The sequence below is a fragment of the Lynx canadensis genome, chromosome B1, assembly GCF_007474595.2.
Source record: "Lynx canadensis isolate LIC74 chromosome B1, mLynCan4.pri.v2, whole genome shotgun sequence".
In the NCBI taxonomy this organism is placed as follows: Eukaryota; Metazoa; Chordata; class Mammalia; order Carnivora; family Felidae; genus Lynx; species Lynx canadensis.
Window position 1 is genome coordinate 17,842,639 of NC_044306.2, and position 24,937 is coordinate 17,867,575.

Consider the following 24,937-nt stretch of genomic DNA (forward strand, 5'->3'; position numbering starts at 1 on the left):
TGTTTTTATTTGTATAGGTAGTCATTTCCCAGCAGATTTTCAATTCTATCTTTTTTTTTAAAAAATATTCTTGTCACTTTTAATGTTTTTTTAAGAAATTACAAATAAGAAAAACAGCTTTCAGAAATAAACATATTCTGAACACCAGCCCAATTCGTTGCTTTTACCAAAATTTAGCACCGGGAGATCATACCCCGTCTTCTTCACAAATGTGGGAAAGTCTTCAGGGCTCAATCCCATGGTTGCAGCACTGGTCATTGGATGAAAGTACGCCTTTCTGCGTCTACCTTCCAAAAAAGCGGAATCCAGAACAAATTTCACATCTCCACCACCACAGAAGAGTGCCAAGGGTGTGGCGCAGCTTCGGCCAACTTTTAGCTTTTCTAGCATGGCTGTTTCCTCAGCAAACCAAAGATCCCCACTCCCAACGCCTGACGCTTGGCAAGATCGTTTGAACATGAAGTGTCACCAGCCAATAGCTTTTTTTCTTCTTGTCTGTAAGAAGTAAGTTCTTACTGTGTGCTCCTTTCAAATGCTGGATATGAGGCGTCATTTCTTCAACCGTTCCTCAACTGTAAACACCTCCGGGTGCCCCACGACCTCTGTGCGGATGGCCAGGGTGCCCATCCGGCTGCTGCTCTGGTGAGGCCCACACCTCAGCACCCACCATGCTGCTGTCCTGACCAGCAGAGAGAGACTGCACAATTGTATCTTATTAATGAAAACAAAAAAACAGAAAACAAACAAAAAAACCGTACCACACAGTGATTCAACACCAAGAGGACTGAGAGCTTTTAGATTTCCTCGGGGCACATACCCATGCCTCTGGGCCGTCTGCGCTTCTGTGTGGATACGCTGACGTAATAATAAAGGAAGAAAGGGCACTGGATAGTCAGCCAACAGTGTCAGCTACACTAGGATTCAAACTATGTATTTTGCAGCTTGTACGAAGGCATGCCTAAGTACGATTTCAAAAGGCAAGCATATTTAAAATCTTTTCAATCAATTTTGCCTTTCATGAGGTACTTTAGACCATAGTCCAGCTTAGCAAAAAGCATTAGAATAGGGCTGGAGTCCTGATCTGGCCTTGGGTCTGTCACTAGTTTACTGGTTAGCTTGATGGAAATTACCAAGTTATTCTGCATACCCTGGTGCATCAACTGAGGGGGTCGAGAGAGATGATGTCTAATATCACTCTCAGGTCTTAACTTCTGTGGTTTTATGATGGTTGTATTTCTCTCTTGCTCTTTCCAAATATTACAATCCCAAAGCTTAATAATTTCTTGGAAAAACTGAGCTTTGATGAAAACAATCATCCAAAGGCTGTTTGTTGCTCTTAGAACTATGCTAGGCGGCATGTAAGACAGAAAACAAGTTAAAAACATGTTCCCTGTTCTCTACTGATGAAACTGAGTGCGTATGAAGTGGCCATTATTCACTGTGTGTGCAGAAGTTCCGAGAAGAGACAAGTCAGTATGAAGAAGCTAGAGATGGCACCATGAATGAAATGGAATTGGAACTCATCTCAGTGGCATTTGAAATGAAATGTGAAGTAGAACGGAAGGATTTGGCTATGTGGAGAAGATACAGAGGGATGTCTCAAATGAAGAGTGACAGCATTAACAGAGATGAGAAGGGAAGCTTACTGTTTTGGGGGCCAAGGAAAGAGCCTATCCCAACTGAGTGAGTGAGCCTATGTTGGTGACTGATAGACCACAGATTGATCATAGAGTCTGCACACCTTCTTCCTTCAATTCTTATTCTTTTTTTTTTTTTAAGTTTATTTATTTATTTTGAGAGAGACAGAGACAATATGAGTCGGGAAGGGGCACAGATGGGGAGAGACCGGGAATTCCACGCAGGCTCTGTGCTGCCAGCTGCAGACCCTGATGCGGGGCTTGAACCCACAAACAGGAGATCTTGACCTGAGCCAAAACCAAGAGTCCACTGCTTAACCCACTGAGCCACCCAGGCACCCCTGCAATTCTTACGCTTATGCAAATGTCCAGCAAGGACCAGAGTGCTGCTTCCCTATCAAGTCTCTCTACCACTTGCATACACACATCACACGTATTTAGATCCAGAGCCAACTGGACACAAATTCCTGTGACCCAGGAAGTATAATACAGCCGTTCACTTCTGTACTATGTATCAGACTCAGACTCACACTGTGCATATTTTACTAACACTGTATCTTCACATAGTTGACTCCTGGATCCTGGATCCTAAACTAGAGGAAATTAAAAAAAAAAAGTTCTCCTATATTCTTTTGTTGGATCTTTATTTATGAATTAATCAATCATAAATTGCAACCTCATTCTCACTCATCCTTGTCTAACTGGTCATGTCACCTATGCATTGGTAGGAGAGAAAGAAGAGGCACAGTACTGCTTCATTGAGCAATGAGAAGCCATTACTGGCACTTGAAAAGAAAATGGACTGTTATACAGAGTTTTGTCCCGGCAGCACTCGAAAGAAAAAATAAAGTAGTTTAGCATCAGGAACATGAGGTAAAGGTATTATCTTGGAGGAAAATCATGAGAATCTTGAGTAATGGAGTAGACTTTTGAGCAGACAGGGGAAACATAGGATTTGAGCTGTGGATTGGGAACAAGGCCTGAATCAGAATACAGATTGTGTAAGTGTATTTATCTATGCATTTCCCACCTGGGCTATATGACCCAGAAAGTTCTAGAATCTGAGATTCCAGCTAAGAAGATGAGGGTACCAGATCCGTGTGACTGGAAAGAAGTCAAGGGTGATCTCATGCAGTGATTGTTCATTTCACATAATGCGGGCATTGAGAAGGGAATCCGGCAAGGGCTGAGATGTAGCTGTAGCCTGTGTAAAACTGGGTCATAACAAGTAACAAGAAACGCTAATAGTGATATCCTTTAGGTAGTTCACATATAAAAATAAGGAAATGAACAAAACTTTATAAAGTCCTTTGCATCTTAATATTTATGAACCATTTTAAACCTACATTAGCTTATCTGGAGATTTTATGTTTCTAGATATAATCTCCCTAATATCTTTATAACTTCAATTTATACACTATTCAATTTAAGTTTCTTTATTTATTATGAGAGTGGGGAGGGGCAGACGGAGAGCAGGAGAAAGAGAGAATCCCAAGCAGGCTCCACAAGGTCAGCACAGAGCCCAATGCAAGGCTCGAACTCACAAACAGTGAGATCGCGACCTCAGCCAAAATCAGGAGTCGGACACTTAACTGATTGAGCCACCCAGGTGCCCCCAAACTATTCAATTTTTAAAATACTTGACCCTCTATATCCCCATTATATTGGTATATTGTTAAAAGTTGGACAAGCATAAGCTTAAAAAAAAAACTTCTTATTTTTAGTGAGTAAAGAGGAGGAAAGGAAAGTATGTGAAAGTATTTTCAAATAATGGAGTTATAATTTTAGTTCAATTGTTAAAATACACTTAGGAGATTCTTTTTAAGAACAAATAAATTACCACATTATAATCAGAGGCTTTTAAGCACTAATTGAGAAACATACCTTTTTACAGTCTGTCTCCCCTAATACTTTTTTTTTTTTCCTTTTTAAGTGACCTTTTGACACAATGCTATGGCTTCTCTTTGTAGGTAGAATAACTTTACCTGTACATCCCTGCAGGTTCACATGCCACTAACCAAATCAAACTTAATAGCTCCGGGGGAATCATTAAATAGTATTGCATCAATTTGCTTGCTACATAAGTGGCCTTAGTTTGTGTTAGAAGTGGCCTTTTTTTTTTTTTTTTCCTATTTCAGGTTATTTTTTTTTCTTCATAGTATTTGAAAGACGGCTTTCATATTTAAAAGGTAAAATCCAAATATAGTTTATTCTGACAGTGCTTTGTAATATTTTTGGGTCAAATCTCCCTTTGAGAGACTGATGAAACCCACAGGGCCTCTCCTAAGATGATACATCTGTCTACACAATTTTGGAGGGATTCCTGAACTGCAAATCCAGTCTATGATATTTGGATGAAGACTCCTACAAACCACACGATTAATTGGTAACTTGTCAATGCAACTGAAGGAGGGCTTCCCGTTGGGATAAACATAAATATATTCACTAGGACTCTGGAGCATGTGTGCTAAAGAGGCTGATAGGGTTTCTTCCTGGAGGCTAAAGCCTTACTAAGCCACAGTGGCTGATGGGAAGTGCTATAACCTTCGTACAGGTATGTGGAAGGACCCATGAACTTGCAGTCTCTTGATGTTCTTCCCTACCTCCCTGGAAGACCACAGCCCTGGGCACTTCATTCCCGTATTACCCACTCTCCTGTCTACATTCTCCCATCATCCATGTGACAAATAGGACGTGTCTACTATGTATCAGACCCCTGGGACAAAACAGAAAAACTTCCTGCTCTGTGTGTTCCAGTGGGGGATCCAGGAGAAAAATACACGTTAGACAATGACTAACGCTTTGGCGAAAGTAAACAGGTAGTCCAAGGGCTTTGACACCCCTTCCAACAAGAAGTAGGCTGCAGGTCCTGCCCTTGAAATTCCCTTCCCCAGAGAAGCTCTCCACTTGCTTTGACCAAGAAGCAACTGTGGCAGTGGCTCTGTGCTGGCTTCCAGTCCCAGACCTGCAGCCCGGCTGGCTGCTTCTTTTCCCAAGCCACCGTGTTAGAAGTCTGGAGAACCTTGGTGGGACCGTATGCAAAATTTCCCCGGTGCGTGGAGAGGCACGCAGGTGTGCGAGTTCCCAGCCATGCCCGCCAAAGTGCCGGACACGAGAGTGAAGCCTGCTTGGGCACTCCAGAGCCCGTCAGCCGCCGGCTGAATAGACGGAGTGACCTCAGCCAGGGGCACGTGGAGCAAAAGATCCACCCAGGCAAGCTGTGTCCTGATTTACGACCCAGAGATCGTGAATATAATATAAGGGTGGTTTGTTGGTCTGCAGTAGGTACCTGGAACCGTGGCGGTGGCCTCCACAAAAACGAAACAAAAGGTCACGATAGGGTATTTCAGGCAAGAGCCCACGGGTGTGGTGTCAGTTCTTAACTGAACGCTGACTCCTTCTCTTCTTTCCGACAGCACTGCCCTGGACCCTTCCTACTCTATCCAAACTCAGAACCCATCCCTCGTTCTCTTTGCAGTCATCATCAGACCTGTCTTTCCCTAAATGAGAATATAAAAGATACCCTACTTTGATACCGCATTAGCAATATTAAATCTCCTCTACCCTGCTTTCACCTCAAGATTTTCTCCTTCTGCCCTCCTTTCTTAGAGGAAAGAATCTACACGAATTTCCAAAGTTACTTCTTCCAGTTCACTTGCAGTCTCCATCCGTCTGGTGTCTCCTGCCCTCCCCTGGTCACACGTTTTATTCTTCCTCTCCACCCCTGCTGGTTCCATGCCTACAAGTAGTCTTTTCTCAGTTCCATCCAGGTTCACAGAGGCGACACTCCTCTTGAAATACTCTTTCCTGGATTTCTAAGACAATGAATTTTAAACCATCCTCCACAGTGCTGCCAAAACCAAGTATGATACAATGTAATTCTCTTTCTCATGAACCATCAGTGGCTCCCAGTTGCCCTCTCAATAAAGACCACAATACTTTTCTGGATAGACTTACCTCTCCATAAACAACCTCACTTTGTTTCTCCTGTCTTCGTCCGTGGGCCTTTATTCAGCGGAATGTTTCAGACGTCTCTGCTCTCTTTCATAGAAAGAAAGGGCAATAGAGATGAAAAACCTGGGTGGGACATCGAGGAAAGTGCTGGCAGACAGTTGATGCTGGACTAGAAGATGTCAGGCAGGACAACGGGAAAGATGAGGTTGGAGAAGCAGACTGGACTATAGACAGACCATGGATGATCTTGTTTGTCAAGACGAAGAACTTGGCTTGTCACAGATGAAATTGAGGGTGTGGGGACAACGTTCACAGATGTAGATATGACATGACAAAATATTGCTCGGCAATTCTGGTTTCAATGTCTGCGTCCTCCCCCTTCCCCTCCCCCAAACCCCGCCAAAAATTTCAAGATTTTGAAAAAGATGGTACTGTATTTTATATCACTCCAGAAATTTATGCAATGTCCCACATACAGGAGATACTTAATAATGTTTTTACTTTATGAATAGAGTTTTAAAGTTACTATGTTTAAATGGTCTGTTCACTAGGTTGTTGTTGTTATTATTATTTTTGATCTGGTAACGAAGGAAGGAAAGTAGTGTTTCAGGAAGGGTGACACTATTTCTCCCACTGACCCTGCACTGAAGAAATGCAGTGTTGTGGGAATGACCCTGCCTAGTGACCAAGGCTTTGGAGTCCCGACGCAGGACTGTGGTTTACTGCACAGCTGTCAAAACAGGAATGCCTACTTAGGAAATAGGGTTTCTGGGTACCTGTCTCTATCCCTTCTGCCGAGATGAGGAAAACTGGGTCTATGACGGATCTACGTTTCCCTGAATGGGCTGCCTCCAAACTAGACTGAGGTCGGAGGATGAAGTCTTACAAGGGAGTTAGTCTGAATTTTGTTTCTGCTCTATCTATATGTTAATGAGCTCACCACCTTTTGTTACAAAGTCTTCAAATGCACTAGGTCAGACTGGAACTCATCTTGGAGAGCAGCCCATTATGTGCTCCCTGCCATAATTAAGATCAAGACCTGAGGTGCCTGTGGGGCTGAAGCCCAACATTTCTCAAATCGGATCGTTTTACGTTGGCTGAAGGAGATGAGGAAGGCACGGCAGCCACCCTGAGAATCTGCTTACCCATCCCAGAACTGTTGACAGGAAGGGACCTCCACGCGCAGTACTGAAGAAACTGTTAGGAACTGCACCTAAGAAATGGCATAGTCTTTGCGGAGTGCTGACTTTTTCCGTCTTCCTTCTCATCCGTTTTACCTCTCTCTGTAAGTGGTGCTGACAGGAAACACATGATGCTTGGGCACGTGAGGAAAGAGAGAGTTTTCCAAATGGGGAAGATACGACCTCTGTAAAAGTGCAGAGCACATACATTTCAGCGAAGTGTAGCAGAGTGGGATCAATACTTACGCCATGCACCAGAGGTGCAAAAGCTGGAGGGTCTCCCTCTAATGGTTTCCAAAAGCGCAGCTATCCAAGGTCATGGCTGACATCAGGCAATCGGCGTGGGGGAAGCTGAAAGAATAGCTCTGCAAAGGGCCATCTCACCGTACAGCCACCATCAGTCCCTTCCCGGCAATATTTGTCTGGTTTATAAACAATCCCTTTACTTCCTTCTGGTAACCCCTGGGTGAAAATTGCGTCTGTGAGAGTTTCAAAATTCAGATAGGGTCTGAAGAGCAAGCTTTGTTAGTTTATCTTACCCAACAAAATTGCCAGCACAAGAGAAGTGCAAACTTTTCTTCCCATAGCTCTCCCATTTGGATTATAAAATCTTTGTTGAGGGGGTGATGAATGTGATAGAAAACGCATAACTTGTTTCAGATGTAAAGAATGCTGACAGCTTCAAAAGCATTACTTTACCTGATTTTCTTGGCAAATTTGATTTGCAAGAAAAGCTGGGAGTGGAAAATATCCAGATGTCATTTTGGTGGTCACCTTCCTAAGCACAGCCAACCTGAGTATACAGCTATACTCACTGCAGACCTCTGATCTGCTGTATCAACTGTCCTAGAAGTTTCATAAAAGGAAGAGACATTTGTTTCTTTGCTAATTACTTGCGACTAAATGTTGCAAGGAGGGAGTAGCTTCAACAGACACAGTTTGGGGCTCTGGAACCTTGAGTGGCGGTGGGTCATTGATAAGTGGCTAAGGTTCTTTGCTCTCCATTTCCACATAAACAAAATGCGCAATAAAATCTACTCTATGAGAATACTGTGATACTTAATGACAAAATAAATGTTAAGCAGTTAGCTTATTACGTGGTAATTTGGTGAAAGGGTATCTATTATTACTATTTCACAAACCCTTTTGTATACATCACTAAGGAACACCATCATATACTAAAAGTACGTATGAAGTTCTTTTATGTAGAGAAGCTCAAAATCCTTTGTATAATTAATATGATCTTTTCAAGGATCAAGTAAACACGACCCTGTCATGTTTCCATCAGTCATTATTTTTTAAAATTCTTTGCCAGACAAATACAAGAACAATTTACCACCATAGCCATTCATTTATTCAACAAACATTTATTGAGCACATGCCAAGAGAGCATGTAGTAATGCCAGGAACTGTTCAGAGCAGTGAGGACACTGTAGTAAGGAATTTATAGTCCAGTGCATGTGGGCAAGGGGGATGAAGTGAACCCTACAATAAACAAGTAAGACATATGGCATATGCCAGATGGTGACAAGAGCCATGGGAAACAATGCAGCAGGGCAAGGGACAAGGAATGCAGAAGCAGAGATGTTAAGAGGACTCCCTAGCAAGATGTCATTCAAATGGAGATGTAAAGAAAGTTTGATTTTTTAAAAATGTTTGTCTGTTTGTTTATTTATTTATTTTTGGGGGGGAGGGAGAGAGAGAGAACAAGTTGGGGAGGGGAAGAGGCAGAGGGAAACACAGAATCCAAGGCAGGCTCCAGGATCTGAGCTGTCAGCACAGAGCCCGATGCGGGGCTTGAACTCACAAACTGTAAGATCATGACCTGAACTGAAGTCAGGCGCTCAACCTACTGAGCCACCCAGACACCCCTAAAAAAGTTTGATTATTGTAAGCACATCATAAACTACCCTAGATGGCTGGAATTGAGGTGGCCATTTAACTTGCAATACAGTCAGAAATTGGTGTGAAAAGCAATCAACCATTGCCGTCCTTTGTTTCTCAGGCCCTGATTTCACCATATGCCAACAGCTAACACCGTGCAACAGTCAGAGGATGAGAAGCCTCTGTGCTTTCTATGAGTCATCGCGGGTAGAATTCCAAATGTCTATATTTGTCCAGGGTGAATAAACTGCTTTTTCTAAATATATGCCTTACCACTTCCCATTAACCAAATTCCCAAACACATATTTCTGCTGGGAAAATAGAACACAAACCATTTTGTTCACGTAAAGAGCAGCCAATTTCTCTGTTTCTATCAGACTTAGAGGTGACACAAAGCTTAGAAAGGGAAACTAATGTGCCTGATGACAGAATAAAGATTTAAAAGACCTGGACAGGCTGGAATTGGAACAAAATCAACAAGATACAATTAGGGAAGATATGCATAGAGTCTGACATTTAGATTTTAAAAAATTAGCAGCACAAGTGTGAATTAGGGTGATCTTGACAAATATCAAGTCATCTGACAAAAACACAGAGATATTCAATTGTCTAAAAGCCCAATATATGAGTTCACTTGGTGATCATACTTTGCTTATACCTCAATTATAGATATTAGAATATATTAAGAGGGTACTGTTAGTTTTGTTACGGTGTGGGCTTCTTGAAGCAAAGACTCTGTTTACTCACCTTTCTCACAGCCCCAAGAACAATTCTTGGCAAACAATATTTTGATCCTCTTATTCACCGAATCTAATACAATATTTGATTGCAATAAATTTGTATATTATACACATAAAGTGAGGAATGATGTTTCCTTATAGGCTGCAGTGTATAGGTTATGTCTGCAGTGCTGAATTCCATATTTGAGCAATGCACTGCAATTTGTCCACTGGAATACAACCAAATAGAGCTAAAAGGCTTTAAATTAATATCACATAGGAAATTACCACATGAAATGCAGTTTTTCTAATCCTGGAGAAAGGAAGCTTTGGGAAAAATGATAGCTGTGTTCAAATACATGTAGCTTTCCTATGGAAAAACAATTAAATGTAGCTTCAAAAAAAACCCAACAAGTCAATGGAAGAAATTATAAAAAGACAGATTTCAAACTAACATGAATAATGCAACATTAAATAGTTGCCTCCAAACCGATGAGATTCCCATCACTATGGAAGTGTCCGAGTTGAAATGGGATCAGTAACCTGCCAGAAATAGGAAGTTGGAATCAAGGGGTCCAAATGGTTTGCCAAACTTGATCTGTTAATTCTAAAATTATTCAACTTGCCATTAGTAAGAAATAGCCTTCTGAGGGGCGCCTGGGTGGCGCAGTCGGTTGGGCGTCCGACTTCAGTCAGGTCACGATCTCGCGGTCCGTGAGTTCGAGCCCCGCGTCGGGCTCTGGGCTGATGGCTCAGAGCCTGGAGCCTGTTTCCGATTCTGTGTCTCCCTCTCTCTCTGCCCCTCCCCCGTTCATGCTCTGTCTCTCTCTCTGTCCCAAAAATAAATAAACGTTGAAAAAAAAAATTTAAAAAAAAAAAAAAAAAAGAAATATCCTTCTGAATCAATTACATCTTAGAAGCACTATAACTTCTCAAGATATTATTTTTTAGATTTTTTTTCCAAGTGAATTCTGTTCTCTTGACCTAACCATACCATTCCACGGAGCAATATTCTTGCTCGAGGTTGGATGTCGATTTTAGACAATGTGGTGGTAATCTGTGTGGGTTTCTAGGTAGTGTAAGCACTGCTTACAGTGTCACACTCCTATTCCCAGCATTCTGGGAGAGTCGGAGTTCTGCGACTTCATGCTGTGTGGACAGGTAAGTTTCCCTGTCAGAGATTATAAACTCTAATAAGGAAAACAATGTCCTTTTGGCACTTGTTAGTGTCTCATTGCTCAAGCATAGCATTATCTAACCACTTGATCAACAAAAATTCATTAAATAGCATTTATTTAGTCCAAGTGCATGTGTTCTAAGGATGTTGTGGCAAGTAAGATTCCTCCAACTCCAAGAACTTCCAGTTTACTAGAGGAAACAGGCATAGGCCAAATCATTGCAACACAGGGTAATACCTACTGTAACAGTGTTTATACAAGACCCAATGCAAGCAAAGAGAAGAGACCTGCCAATTCTGGGTAGATTCAAAAGAATCCCATAGAGAAAACTTTGAAATGAGTCTTGCAGGATAAGTCAGAGGTATTTTTTGCCCCCCCCCCCCCCACCAGGTAGACAAGGTCATTCCAGCAGAGAAAAAGGGGTATTGTCATGGAGGAATATTGTCATAGAATTTGTATTGTCTTCATGTTCAGAGAACACTAAGCAGCTTCATGAGCCCACTGTAAGTGTGAGGGGTAATCTGAGTAGGTACTGGACAAGTAGAGAGGGCATGAATCCTATGGAAGACTGATTGTAGTTAAAAAACAAGAGACAGGTTGGGAATGCAAACTGGTGCAGCCACTCTGGAAAACAGTATATGGAGGTTCCTCAAAAAACTAAAAATAGAACTACCCTATGACCCAGCAATTGCACTGCTAGGCATTTATCCAAGGGACACAGGTGTGCTGTTTTGAAGAGACACACGCACCCCCATGTTTATAGCAGCACTATCAACAATAGCCAAAGTATGGAAAGAGCCCAAATGTCCATCGATGGATGAATGGATAAAGAAGATGTGGGGGGCACCTGGGTGGCTCAGTCGGTTGGGCGTCTGACTTCAGCTCAGGTCATGATCTCGCGGTCCGTGAGTTCGAGCCCCACGTCGGGCTCTGGGCTGACGGCTCAGAGCCTGGAGCCTGCTCTGGATTCTGTGTCTCCCTCTCTCTCTGCCCCTCCCCTGCTCATGCTCTGTCTCTCTCTGTCTCTCAATAATAAATAAACGTTAAAAAAAATTTAGAAAAAAAAAAAAGAAGATGTGGTATATATACATATACAGGGGAGTATTACTCGGCAATCAAAAAGAATGAAATCTTGCCATTTGCAACTATGTAGATGGAACTGGAGGGTATTATGCCGAGTGAAATTAGTCAGAGAAAGACAAAAATCATATGACTTCACTCATATGAGGACTTTAAGAGACAGGACAGATGAACATAAGGGAAGGGAAACAAAAATAATGTAAAAACAGGGAGGGGGACAAAACATAAGAGATCATAAATATGGAGAACAAACAGAGGGTTACCGGAAGGGGTGTGGGAGTGGGGATGGGCTAAATGGGTAAGAGGCACTAAGGAATCTACTCCTGAACTCATTGTTGCACTATATGCTAACTAATTTGGATGTAAATTAAAAAAATAAAAACTAAAATTAAAAAAAATAATAATAAATAAAACAACATGAGAAAAGCAGAAGAAAAAAAAACACAACCAAGAGACAGGCAAACTACTTCAGAGTTTATTGCAATTGTCCACATGAGGGAACGACCTAATGTATCAGAACTGGGGTTTGAAAGGAGCAGAGGGAATAGTAAGGAAATATGGTTAAAAGACAAAATTCACAGGATTTATTAACACTTACAGGTACCGTCCTAGAATGAACTAGTAAAGGTAAATACACACAATCCGTTGCTTTCAAGAAACTAAAAGTTCTTGGTGGATGTACAGGCTTCAGTATCAGGGAGTCTTCCACTCCCATCTCTACTGCCCTACTTGGAAACTCTGCATTTCACTTGCTTTGTTTTTTTAAGTTTTAAAGTTTATTTATTTTTGAGAGAGACAGAGAGAGAGAGAGAGAGAGAGAGAGAGAGAGCATGAGTAGGGAAGGAGCAGAGAGAGAGGGAGACACAGGATTCGAAGCAGGCTCCAGGCCCTGAGCTGTCAGCACAGAGACCGACGCGGAGCTCGAACTCACGCACAGTGAGATCATAACCTGAGCCGAAGTCGGACGCTTAACCAACTGAGCCACCCAGGAGCCCCTGTATTTTACTTTCTTAATCTGTTGCTTTGAAAATCTTTGTTTACTTTCCCCACCTGGAAAGTCACTGAATACTGTCACGGTTGCCTGCCCAGTGGGACCGTTCTCCCAAGACCCTCTGCCTTCAAAGCAAAAGTAATTCCTAGAGGCTGGTATAAAATTTAACTGAAGCAATGGAAGAAATACGTGTGGCAGGGTTATGGCACATAGTAAGTGCTCAATAATACACACACACAAACGATTAGTATCCTTTGTTTTTTAGAACAGCATTACTTAATAGGGGATAAGCAGGAAAATTTTTCTGAATAATTAATGGTGTATGTTTGTTTCTTTTAATTGTTCGTCCCAACAAAATAATCATTTCTTTATATTTAAGGGTATGCCCCATGGGGGCGCCTGGGAGGCTCAGTTGGTTAAATGTCCCACTTCAGCTCAGGCCATGATCTTGTAGTCCATCGGTTTGAGCCCTGCATCTGGCTCTGTGCTGACAGCTCAGAGCCTGGAGCCTGCTTCTGCTTCTGGGTCTCCTTCTCTCTTTGCCCCTCCCCTGCTTGTGCTCTCTTTGTCTCTCAAAAATGAATAAATATTAAAATAAATTAAGGTTATGCCCAGAACACTGAGTTTTGGACATCTCAAGTTATTTTTTTAGACTAATTTATCAGTATTCCCTAGGAAAAAAACTGAAAAAGACCAAAATTATGGAAAAATGCTATTAAAATCGGTGTATATTTGATTTTTTTAGTGTATACTGGACTTCTAAAACAAGGCATTACTGTATTTTTATAAAGTGTTTCTCATAAGCTTCTCTTCCTATCTTGTATATTTCCTCTCTTCTTTTATAGTCATGAGGTCTTGTTTCTTCAAACAATCTTACCAAAATGGCTACACTAATTAGTTAAGAATTGACATAAAATTTTCTCAGACCAATCCTTCAGTCAAGGAACACACACTTATTTGGAACTAATGTCGGTTAAAACTAATCACACAGAAGAGTTCTACTTTGTTATAGAAGTAAAGATGAAGTGATATTTTTACATACAATTTTAAAATATTCCCTCAATATCACCCCAGATAGGATCCATTTTTGGCCACCAGGCTCATGCACATTTGCTCCTGGAATGCTTCTGAATCAACACCACCACATCACCTCATACATCCATGAATACAGAGGGAATAAGAAGAGACACATATACTTGCTGAGTTCTTGGCATTTCGTCCTTCTGATTTTCAATTGTTGTACTGGTAGAAGGATCTAAGTACATGTCCAAAAATACTCATTCATATTAACAGTGGGAAAAATATATCTGCACTATCAATTTTCTTTCCATTGTTTAGTTCCAATCAAATAGAGAAATAGATTCTAATTTCAGAAAAATAAGTTTCTCTAGTGCCATCTTTTGTTCAAATGGCAGAGATATTGAAGCTAATTCCCTAAAAAAATAAAGTCAGAAGCAACAACAGAAAGGAAGAAATACTATTTTTGTTGGTTTCAAATGAAAGAGCTCAGAATGTTTACTCATGCTGGATAAACTATACCCAAATGTTACCTTCACTAATTAGAAGCTTAAGTCTGTGTATAAAGTTCTCCCCAACTGCAAATTTATCCCAGGAGCTGAAGCAGAGAGATTTTAAAAATCTACTTATTTTTTTAAATGTTCTTACCAGATGCTTTATACCTCTGTTTGGTGCCTGGTGCCTGGAAACTCCATATGCAGGCAGGTTAGCTGTGCTCACATACACTACTCCACACGGGTTAGCAGCACAATCCATGCTCTGATTAACGGGAAGGCAAAACATTTGCAATGTATAATCTGACACACTGATGCTCACGACACTGACTCCTGTGCATTGAGAACTCAGCCTTAATAAAGTCAACTGCCCCTCTCTTACTAGTTTTCTCCTTAGTGAAACCATTCTCTCTATACTGAAATAAGAATCTAATCCATACCAGTGATGACCGAATTTGAACATTATGTGAGATTGGCTCTGTCCTCTGCCTAGACAGCTCTTTAACCTGGCAGATACAAATTCTTATCTTGTGGTCATGGAGGAAACGAGGAGGGCCAGCGGGGCTGTGCCATGGTCAGCAACCTGGTCTGGGGAAGCACGAAGAAGGAGTCAGTCTCCAACTGTCCAGGCCAAATTTCCCCAGATAAGGCCGACGGACTGATGAATGGGGTCACCAGCTAACCTCATTACTGCTGTCCTGGGAATCACGGTGAGCCACAAGACTCAGAATATCCAGTTATATTTAAACGCAAGTGGAGAAATCCACCAGATGAAATCAACTATAGCTCAGATTGGAACAGATTTGAAGTAGGGAGTGGACCATGCCATAAGGAGACCCACATTTTACCTGAATCAATGAAATTTTTGGATTCCTTTCATTGTGGTATGGAGAGATTAGGGAGGTCATTAGTTGTGATCATATCTGTTGTTTTGATTTTTGGAAACACAACAATAATATATACCTGGATCATATAATCTAAACTGCTTCCAAAGGCACCCTCCTACAATTTTTTTCAACCCTCCTGGAATTGCTTGACATTATGCCATTAAGTTATAATGAGAAGTGTTGTACAATCTTAAAATAAGTATATTCAAGGGGTGTTCTTGAAGATATTTAGCATATCACAAGGAGTTTCCCATATAGATACCTCTCATATCTTAATGTGCAAAAAATCATCTGGAGATACTGTAGAAGTATGAATTCTGATTTAGTAAGTCTGAGTGGGATCTATGATTCTACATTTATAGCAAATTCCCAGTGATGACAATGTTGCTGGTCTTTGGACCATACTTTGTATCAATGTCCCGTGTAGAAATTTACCCTCAGAAAAGCTGTTGGTTGCTGGAAAAATTTTTTTTCATTATATAGTACTGTGAATTGCACTGGGTTGGGTGCAATTGGGAAGTTACCAAAGTTTGATCATTTTTTAACATACATGGGACAATTTCTTGTAACAGTAGATATGGTACAGCAATGGTATATTATAATCCTATTTTTCTCTTTGAGCTGAGAGCTAAGAAGCTTGTAACCAAAACTGTGTCCCATACCCATAACCAAGTATACAGAACCATTTACGTGGAACATATATATATATATATGTTAGGCACTAACTTCTGCCCTTTATTATGAGTAATATTTAAGTTACAAGAAACAGAAACCTAAATTGACTACATACGGAAAAAAAATACAGACTTAACATAATTAGGAATTCCAGGTTTGGAACTTTTCCCATGGTGTGGATAGATACAGCGTGTCCATTCTCTCTCCCAGTTTTGTTTGCCTCTATGATGATTTCATTCTTAGGCAGATTCTCTCTCCACTTAGATAACTCCTTGTAGCTCCAAGATTACAGGCTATCTACTTAGCAACTCCAACACAAAAAGAATTTCTCCATCCAGGAACTGAATTTCATTAGATTTGCTTTGGCCCAAGGAATGGAAAGTCCTCGTTAGCTATCCCAAGCTCTCATGCTCCTTCTGGATCTGGGTCAACTCTGCCAAGCCCACACTGGCAGCGAGTTGGTTAGGGATTATTCTCCAAGAGAAAATGGAGAAGAAAAAGGAAGAACATTGAGAATCCTTCCTTATGATGCCTTCCCTCTTGAGAAGATGATCTGTCCCAACCTCACTGTTGTCAGCATTGGCTTGTGACTTGCTGTGGTAAACTACCTATAAGCAGTAGGGACACGTGTCATCTCTCAGTGGAAGCTTTAAGAACGTGGGCGTGCTCTGCCGAGCTCTCTCATCCCACTGTTTCAGATAAGTGTTCCAGGTAAGGGCAGCTCTATCAGTTCGGGTCTTGGAGCGAAGATGGCAGAGGGCATACATAAGAGCATGTAACGTGAGCAAAAAATAAGACTTCGTTGTTCTAAGCCACTGAATACCAGGTTGAACACCAAATAATTCTTAGCCTAAACTGGCTGATAAAATAGGCAAAAACAACAGATGTTCACAATAACTGCTCATCTCGTTCCTATTTGCATGTCGATTCTTCTATTCAAATATGAATTTTAAAAATACCCACACCAAACTTAATGCACACATTAAATATTCATCTAAAATCCACTCAATTCCTCCCCAAGGAAAGAGATCATAAATCTTGTCCTCTAGACAAGTACCTGCCTCCAGATCCAAGGTCAGGATTTTTGAGTGACACGAATGTCTCTAGGTCAAATCCAGACTAACTTCTACTGGTGGAGCAACCCATAGTTAAATGACATATTTAAACATACTTCGGTGATATATTTAACCATCCCCAATACACACAGTATGCAGTGGTGGAGGTGTAAAAGAATAATTATAAAATGAAACAAATCCCTCCTCTTCTTTTGAAAAGACGCCAAAATAGCAGAGTTGGTAATGGGTCCATAGAAAGTAAGAACTCGATTGCTCCCAGCAGAATGAGCTTCTTGGTTCACCAACCTGTCTTCCAGTGCTTTCTGTGAGGATCTTCTTTATTTACTTCTATTGGCATAGCTCAGACGGCCTGAGTAGGATTCTCCACTGGGGCTGTCCTACTTTAGCTGGTATTGAGTTCATCTGCCTCCAGCAGAAGTTGAAGCAGAAGCCTCAGGGAAGGAGCCAAGAGTGACCTGTCCTTTGCCCTCAGACTTCATTTTAGCCTTGGCTTCTTATGATGAAGACCTTGACCAGGAGGTGCCTGGGTAGGCCTGCCGTGTCTATCTTCCCTGAGGTCCTATCTTACCCTCTACTCTATTTCTTATCTTACTTTTTGGACACTGACCTAGTTCAGCCCATCAAGCCTAGCTTTGTATCTGCGAAGACTCCAATCTCTTAGCTATCACAAATTTCCAGTCATAGGCCAGAAAAGGGCTCATTAATAGACAAAATAAAACAAAATATGTTTTTACTTTTTTTTTGCTCTTACGTTACCAAGTTGTAACTAAAGTAAAGGTTGTCTCTTTTCATGGAATCTTTGAAAATTAGTCAGCACATGCCAAACTCTGTTATTTTTCTACCAAGTAACTAATCCCCAGCCTAGGAAGTATGTGGACTGATTGCCAAGGCACAAGACAAGAATTTAAACAACCACTTCGCTATGTCACAGGATTTCCAGCTTTCCAGACCAGCAGAGAGTTCTCATTGTGCCTCACGTTACTTCAGCTCAGCTGGTGACACAGTCAAGATTCTGCGATTTGCAACACCTAGGGATATTTTAAACATCAGGTTAGGATTCTTCAGTAGAAAACCCTCTCTGGCTGTTTGAAGGGGACAAAAGTTTAAAAAGATCTAGATTATCTCACAGAACTGAAGAAAAAGTCAAGCAACCGAACTTTGGATAGGATGAGATCCAGGAAGCTCCAGGTATATAAACAGCAAAAACTAACGATTTTTATTTTGTGAGGGGATTAATTTCATATAAATATCCATCACAGCCCTGATGTCCTCATTTCCATTTTATCCTGCTTTATTCTGTGGATCTTTCTAAGCTACCAAAAACCCTTTGGGAGCGAGATCTAGAATTAAAAACAAATAATACCTAACACATGCATCTGGTGAAGCAGTTCCATTCTTTCCTGAGATGAGAGTAGCTCATAGTCTCTTGCTGGAATGTAGAAGTGTTGCAGGATTTTTTACCTCAATACCTGGGATTCGCTGTCTTGCAGCTTTGAAGAATGAAGAGGTGGACACAGAATAAAATGAGCAGCAAGCAGAAGTTTATTACAGTATGAGATTAGAAAGTAAGAATAATATGCAAGCTCTCTTTGCAGAGAGGAGACATTTGAAAGTGAATGCCCGTGACTACAGGCAAAGGTCTTTGTTTTACACGGTTCTGGTCAGCCGGCCCTTCCCGTCCCCCTCGTTTCTTCTTGGGTTCTACCCTTATTAGCTTGATAGCTCTAGGTGCTGAGTCTCCCATTCTTGATTGGCTCATTTCTATTGTATGAGGGGTGGTCTATGGCCATATCATTCCCTATGGGTCATACGTTTTATGGTCTACTGCTTATGTCAAATTCCTGAGGGGGAGTAGGCGGTGTCTGTTACATTCTAAAAAGGAACCTTACCCCAGAGGGAGTTTGCATTGTTCCAAAATATGTTGTTTTTCCCCACCCCGGGGACCTCGGGTCCTAACCTTTCCCTCTCTGCTTTTTAAAACAGGCCTATCTTTTCCTACCATAAAAGGACACGGTGGGCGCATCCTCTCAAATTCAGCCAATCTCAATGCTCTCCTCCTTCTCCCACTAACACCCTTTTCTCCCCCGAAACCTGCCTTCCACCTGCTTCTCATCCTCCATCTTCCAACCTGGTTTAATGGCACCAGCAATCCTCCCAGTCACCTTCGGTAGAGGCTGTGAAAAAATTTCAATTCCTCCCCCACATCAACACCTACGCTTCCTCCACCCCTCAGAATTCATCCCATGTGGATTCTATCTCCAAACTGCCTCCGAGGACTCATCTCCCCTTTTCTGATCCTACGGCTATTCTCCTAGTCCGGGGAATCTGCTCTTATTCCTTAGGGTGCTTTCCTCTTCATTTTTGGAATTTTCCATGATCCCTTAAACAACACATACTAGTTAAGTAGCTGAGTAATTAAATATACATCTGAGTCTGTAAACCCCCTAAGAGCAGTAATTATATCTTTCTTCCTCTTGGTTCGGCCTATAATACCTAACACAATACCTGATGTGCAGCAGGCCGGCAATAAATATTTGAGAAGATTTGAGAATGAATGAATATGAAAATGAATTACTTTTACAGGTTTTCACAGCATCTACAAAATCACATTGGGTCTACCCGTAGCATCTCTTCAGTCTCAGTATGAATTTAGATGGCAGAAAGGAAGTTTTCAGAGACTCTTATCAAAATGGAAGGGTTTTTTTGTTTTGTTTTGTTTTTTTAGATTAACAAAGTAACATTTGTGTGCACACATTTAGGACAGAAAGATAGACTGAGAGTTTGCCCCAACGGGAAAAAAAAAAAAAAAAGATTGGAAGTCTCATTTGTTGCTATTCACCTGTGTTTTACAGAGCTTTTCCCTGGACCACAAGGAGGCTTTCTGCAAGGGGTGTTACACAGTAAGAGGGATACAGCCAGAGGTGAGAACATAATGTAGGCACCGAGGGAGAGCAGTGGTGACAGTCACTTCCTACCCTGGGCTTTACTTCTAGGTGGGGTTTCTATTCCACATACTCCTGGAAATTAGTAGTCCAACAAATCCATCATAAAGGTGTAGGGAAAATGTAGGAACAGTCAGTACTAAGTATACTCAATCGATATCCTTTAGGCTGAATCTCCTCTGAGTTAATTAAATTCAAATAAGTATCTTTCCATTCCCTGGGACTTGGAAGGAGGAGTCCAACGCACTTGAGAAGTCACAAAACAGCCATTAGATGTTAATAACTAAGAACTGTTCCAACCTCTGCTGGTTTCAAATGAGAGGACCAGAGGCATAAAGCTCCATAGGGCATTACTAACTTCCTGAGGCACTCAGCTGCTGAAAATGAATTCCTCAAATAATAGTTTCCTTTCCCAAAATTTAGCTGGATCAGATATTTTTAGTTTAAAGGTCTTAATGAGACTTTGCAGGAACATGCACAGCAAGGGGGATTCCTGCACGATAAATCACTGGAGGTACGCCACATTACTGCTAGCAATTTGAATAAATAACTGTTGATGTGTAGCACATGTTTTTTCACTTAGCTGCTGCCCACAAAAGCACACATTAGGCAGTAATGTCCATGAGACTCAGAACCATTTCTATCTTGTCCATTGCTATCTAAATAGCACCTATCAGTGCCCGGCAGAGAGTAGATGCTCAACAAAGTGGTTTTTGTTTTCTGTTTGTTTAATTTAAATCCAAGTTAGCTAACATATAGGGTACTAATGGTTTCAGGAATAGAATTTAGTGATTCATCACTTACAGAGAACACTCAGTGCCCTCCCTAATGCCCATCCCCCATTTAGCCCATCCCCCCATACCCTTCCAGCAACCCTTAATTTGTTCTCTGTATTTAAGACTCTCTTGTGGTTTGCCTCTCTGTTTTTGTCTTATTTTTCCTTCCCTTCCCCTATGTCCATCTGTTGTGTTTCTTAAATTCCACACATGAGTGAAATCATATGACATTTATCTTTTCTGACTGACTTATTTTGCCTAGCATAATACATTCTACTTCCATTCACATAGTTGCAAACGCAAGATTTTGTTCTTTTTGACTGCCGAGTAATACTCCATTGTATATATATATATGCCACATCTTCTTTATCCATTCATCCATCAGTGGACATTTGGGCTCTTTCCATACTTTGGCTATTGTTGATAGTGATGCTGTAAACATTGGGGTGCATGTGCCCCTTCAAAACGGCATTTTTGTATCCTTTGGATAAATACCTAGTAGTGCAATTGCTGGGTCATAGGATAGTTCTATTTTTAATTTTCTGAGGAACCTCCATACTGTTTTCCAGAATGACTTGTACCAGTTTCAACAATAATTTTTGAGAATACAAATGAAAGCCCTATCTAAATAAAGCGCAGTCTTCTCTGGTCAATTCTATCAAAGGGCAGGCAATAAATAGTTTTGATCTTCAGACGCAAGAATAGAGGAACCTATTTTGAAGTAAAAAATGGTTTTGCTTGGTAAATTCTTTGATGAGGCTAGAAAGAATAGACTAGAAGCTTGGAGCATGGCATGGTCCTGAGAGTTTTATGCATAACATATTGCTCCTTGAAGACAGATTGCTTTCCATATATAAGGTGTTTCCACATATATTTCTCAATTTTTATTTGTATTACATTGAGCTGTCTATTCTCAGCTCCCAGCCCCATGCCTGTAAGTTTAAACTTAATACATTTACATTGAATGAATATTTATTTTGGTTAAATTAAAAGGATACTCCTATTCCATTGGGTATATGTTGAAAATGGGCTTCTAACTGTACCGATGTATTCCTTCTGAGTCACCTTGTCCTTATCTTTAGTTCTGTTCATGGCCAGAGGTTTTCTTGAAAAGAAGACTGGATGAACATAATGGCAAAATCAACAGATACGATGTTTGGCAGTTTCCCCATCTCTAAAATGATACTTATAATAGCACCTAAATTACCATAAGGTAATTTTATGGGCTAAATGATTTCATAAAGGTAAAATAACTAGAACATCTCCCCCTCCCCTGGCACTTACGCTTTTAACAGATGGTCTGTGTTATTACATTTGTTGTTGTTGCTCTTATGTGTCACAGCCTCAGTTTCTCAGACCTCTGAAGATGGCAGGTGGCTAAAAAGAAGTCAATATACAATAAAAAAAATTGCTGTAGAAAATGAAACAGAATACCTGGTCTGTTTGTTTGTTGTTTTTTCTTTTGTTTTTGTCCTATAATTCACGGATATTTTTTCACAGAATTTCTGGAGACCATGTTCCTTACCAAGCAAGAAACAGACTCTTACATGGAACACTGAAATTTCTAATTGCAGAAATGCCATGGCAGGTTGCTTATGGCAGACGTTAAGATCCTACGGTGCATTATGTCCCCTACAAATCCATGAAGGGGAACAGATCCACAGCCAGTTCAGCTCTCTGCTTTGCTGCTATGGCTTCCCTTCTCTCATTCTTTCCTTCTGCTCTCCACCTTCTCAACCTTCTAGTCTTAGTACTATCCCCTGGTCAAACTCTTTCTTCTTTGATGAGGTATGACTGTGAGGGTGGTGCAGGTTCCCTCTGTGGTCAAATGTCCACAGTATTCATTTTGTGACACTTGATATATTCTCCGGGTAATTCACTGGCAATGCACACAAGAAGTGAGTTCTCCATAGTGCAATGGTTCTCAAAATGGCATCAGGGGATCTGTTAGAGGTGTAGGGATTCTCTGGAAGACTCTTTTATTATGTGTTTTGCTTTTGATAAAAATATTTAGAAAATTAATATAAGCATCTTCTGAATCATGTGCATGACTACCTTACGCTTGTGTATTGCTGTAAAATTTTAGTACCCACAATAGATATTGTTGTATATTATCACTGTATTACCAAGTAATCACCTAAAATATCAAAATTAATTTATAACGTTATATTTCTCCAAGTGTTATCAGCAGAACTCTAGATGTTACATTGGGATGCTGCAAATTCTTAAGTTTGTGGAGAAACAAAAGATAAAATCATAAGACTGAAGGGAACCAGAGTCAATGAAAAATAAAAAGTAAAGTGAATACATGTTTTCCAAAGAAGGTAGAAAACAGGTACAGAGAACTCTCAGGGTGAAATTTATGAGAAGTCTTCATTTTTTTAACATATTTTTTAAAAAGTTTATTTATTTATTTTGAGGGTGGCAGGGGCAGAGGGAGAGGGAGAGAGAGAATCCCAAGCATGCGCTATGCTGTCAGCACAGAGCCTGACACAGGCTTGATCTCACAAACCCTGATATCATGACCTGAGCTGAAATCAAGAGTTGGATACTCAGCTGACTAAGTCAGCAAGGTGCCTCACACAAGTCTTCATCTTTATCAACAAATACAGACTGAGTGCTAATTATGTTCTAGACTTTGTTAAGTTTTCTTAATATAAAGACAAATAAAGCTTGGGCACTGCCCTGAAACGTTTGACAATTGAAAGTTAGATAGTCACTTACCAGTTGGGCCTACACTGTAAGTGGTGGAATGAATACATTTTTAAAAGTGCAATGGGACAAAAGGAAGGTAATACAAACTTCTGCCTAAAAACCAGTTGGAAAAAGCTTTGGATAGAAGATGGCGTTTTTGAGTTGGCTCTTGAAGGCTATATGGACATTTACAAAGCATGGAAGGTGGTGGGGTGGGATGAGAAGGAAGAGGACATTCTAGCAAAGGAAAGAGCAGAGAAACAGAGAGAAGAAAGGACCTGTATCTTTAGGAACTAACAGACTTTAGCACGGCCAGAGTTTCAGTTTGATGAACAAAGGGCACGGACTACAATGGAAAATGTATTGGTATTAGATTCTGAAAGATCTCCTATGCCCTGTTAAGCAGTTTGATCGTTACCTTATTGGCAGTAGAAAGCAGACAGAAGTTTTAAAATACTCTGGGACAGGATAAATATTTCTCTAGGAAATAGTAGTCCATCAATAGTGTGGAACATGAATGAAAAGGGAGAAGAAAGTAGTTGGTTAGAAGGTTGTGGCAATAATCCAAACACAGGCAAAACCAATGAGATTCTTTGATTCAGATCTAGTGACAGAGTTGGAACACACAGTAATGAAAGAGTAACTGTCTGTGAAGAAAAAACCCCAAAAAACGATGCTGTAGATTCTAAGCATAGTGTAGGTAAACGTTGGGTGGGAGGGTGGCAAAGACATAAGAGATTTGACAAAGAAAACTGTTTTTTGATCCGCTGGTAGGATGAATAGGAAATGATGAGGTTTATTTTGGAAATGTCGAGTCTGAATTGCTTTGATTCATTGTGAAAGATTTTACCTTCCCTTCCAGTTATGGTCCTCTCCTCAAATCTCTCGTGTCAACTTTAAGAATAAAACTGCCACAGTTATTTTACCAGAAAAATGGGTTTGTTCAAAAATAGCGGGTAATTGCAATTCCACACATGTAAGCTGAAGCAAAACCACAGGCAAGTCTAGAGAAGAAAGGAGAGGAACACTCTTTTATAGATGAAGGTTAGAGAGGGGTAGGGGGTGGGGACGGCTGTTATACACAAAAAGTCCACTGGAGTAAACCGGGAGTTCAAAGTGTAGTAGCAAAATAAATTAAAAAAAAAAAAAGTGTAATGGCTTCGCATTGGCTGAATTATGGCAGTCTCTGATTGGCTGGACTATTAACAGGGGAGGAGAAAACCTTTCTTCCCCCTGCTTCAGTTAGGTAAAGTGTAGGCTCCTTTCTATTCATTCTGCCCAGGGCTGCAAGGAGTAGCAGTGCATGAAGGCGCTCCCTTTTGGCCTCCCGTCTCCGTTTAAAATAAGGTTTCCTTTATTCAGTTTCACACTCTTCAATTCATTTTGTTTCAAGTCCCACGAATCCCCAGATAAAGGCTTTCTCAAAGACCAGTAAAATATTCCAATCACTAAAATCAGTGTTCTCTTTTCAGGTGTCAACCCACTTGCTCTTTTGTAAAAGTTGAAGATAAGTATAGATCTATAGCTAAGGTGGCCATCTAAATTATTGTCCAAACAGGGACATTTCTGAAAGTATAAGGGGCAGCATTAACAATTATGTTGGGCCTTAATTATGTTGGGATGGTCCTGGACAAACCAGAATGCTTGGTCTCCAGAGAGTTAGGAATGTGCCAGGTCTGGAAATTATCCCCTCAAAAAGGCAAGTATATACTGAGAAACAGTAGGGCACTCAAAGTTTATCTTGAATAAGAG

The 24,937-nt window shown here is 40.8% G+C and overlaps 1 pseudogene; it reads right to left on the reverse strand.

Moving 5' to 3' along the window:
- Positions 1-120: 120 nt before the first annotated feature.
- Positions 121-6,615, reverse strand: LOC115512918 (annotated as a pseudogene).
- Between the last annotated feature and the right edge of the window lie 18,322 nt (positions 6,616-24,937).